A 2,367-nucleotide genomic window follows, 5' to 3' on the forward strand; every position below is an offset into this window, starting at 1 on the left:
GGCATTTTTGTTGAAAATAAATTGATGGTGTATGTGTGGCTCTATTTCTGAATTCCCTCTTCTGTTTTATTGATTTATGTATCTAACTTTATGCCACTATAACACTCTCTTGATTACTGTAGCTTTATAGTAAATCTTGAAATGAGAGTACTTGTTCATTTGTTCTTCTTTTCAAGATTGTTTTACTTACATTTTGTTTTTCCGTATAAATTATAGTTTGTCAATTTCCACTTCCACCAAAATATTGGAATTGATATGAAAACATTGAATCTTCCAATGTTTGATTGTGGTGGATCTTTCATTTATCTTCATCTACTTTAATTTTTTTCAGTAATGCTTTGTAGTTTTCTGTTTACAGGTCTTTAACATCATTTGTTAAGTATGTGTCTACTATTTTCTTGATGCTCTTGTAGGTGGGGTTTTCAAACTTTTACTTTCAAATTGTTTGGTTCTAAAATAGAGAAATACAACTGATTTTTTTTGGGGGGGGGGGGGGTATTTATTTTGTATCTAGTAATCCTGCCAATTTCACTTATTTCTAGTGGTTGTTTTATACATGCATTAGAGTTTTCTGTATAAACACTCATGTGTGTGAATAAGACACTTTGACCACCTTTTTGATGACTTTTATTTCTTATCTTTATGGATTATACTGTGTAGGTCCTCATTCAATGTTAAATAGAAATGATGTGAATGGGGCATAGGTCCTGATCGCATGGCTTGTGAGTTCGAGCTCTGCCTCGGGCTCTGTGCTGACAGCTCGGAGACTGGAGCCTGGAGCCTGCTTAGGATTCTGTGTCTCCCTTCTCTCTCTGTGTCTCCCCTGCTCATGCTCTGTCTCTCTCTCTCAAAAACAAATAAAACATTAATAAAAAAGAAATGATGAGAACAAAGACCCTTACATTGTGTCTAGTGTTTATAGTTACTAGCTCTGTGCCTTGCAAGTCACTTAACTTCCTTGTGCCTGTTTCCTGAACTTGAAAATAATAATAATACCCACCTCAAATGGTTATTGTGAATATCAAATGAGTTAATGTGTGTAAAACACCAAATAAGCAGTGCTTGGCATTTTACATAAGTACTACATAAATGCTCGCACTATTATTTTCATTATTACTTGTTTTATAATAAAAGGTAACATAAATTTGCTTGATTTGTAGTTTGGNGACATGTAAAAAGCAGTACTTATTTAAGGTGTACAACTTGATGAGTTTGGAGATAAGTATATACTCGTGAAATCACCATCATCAAGGCCCTAGACCTATCTATCATCATCCCTGTGATTACGTTTTAAAGAGGATACAGTGGCTGTTATAGTTTTATCTTCAAATCAGGCACTGTGCAAGATATGTGATTTAAAATTTTCAGGTGATTTAAAATTTTCGAGTACTAACATTACTGTAATTTAAATTTGTGTTCATTTATAGTTTTAGAAGTGACTTAAAAAAATTACCATCGCTCTTTATATCACCCCTTACTGACCTTTGGAGCCCTACTTTTCCAGTGTTTGAGCTCTAATTTCGTTTCGCTGGTGTGTCTCATGTAGCACATCTTTGAGTTTTTATTTTCGTTTCTTTTCTCCGGGGTGTATGTGAGCAGTGTGATTTCTGAGCACTTCGGTATCCGAACCTAACAGTCATTTCCCCTCAGGAATGGAATGCAACTTGTGTATTTAATTCTTGGACCACGAAGTTTTATCTTCACACTCTCTAGAAATCTCCCTGGCTGCGTCTGTCATTNGTGCACTGCCAACTCAGAGCCTGATGGTGGGGCTTGAACTCATGAATGGGGAGATCATGACCTGAACCAAAATCAAGAGTTGGACACTTAAACCCTACTGAGCCACCCACCCAGGCACCCCAACTTTTATACGTTTTGAAATTTGCCTTTTCACGTGCATCTGAGAAAGGAGATTGGAGAGATTGCCTCAAATCTGCTAGGCAAGTGCCATGTTTTGAACACACCTCCATTTTATTTGTTGGTTGATTTGTTGGTGCGCAGTATAGTGATTCGGCAACAGTACAAAGTAAGCTCTGTTTACCACGATAAGTGCCCGCACTGTCTGCACACAGTGCCACTACAGTGGGGGTGACTGTGCCCCCCATGCTGCGCCTTTCATACCCATGACTTCTGCATTCTGGAAGCGGAAGTTTGCACCTCTTAATCCCCTTCACCTGTTTCAGCCATCTCCCCCCTCCCCCTCCCCTTTGGCCACCACCAGTTTGTCGTCTGTATTCATGTTGTTTGTATTATGTGTTATGTTGTCTGTTTCCAGTTTGTTGGCTTGCAGGTACCATTGTAAACCAGAGGTTATTTATTCTTTTTTAAACTTCATATTTCACCTTCATCATTTATTGAAAAGTGAAT

Source organism: Crocuta crocuta, unplaced genomic scaffold (genome assembly GCF_008692635.1).
Source record: "Crocuta crocuta isolate KB4526 unplaced genomic scaffold, BGI_CrCroc_1.0 scaffold581, whole genome shotgun sequence".
NCBI classification, from domain to species: Eukaryota; Metazoa; Chordata; class Mammalia; order Carnivora; family Hyaenidae; genus Crocuta; species Crocuta crocuta.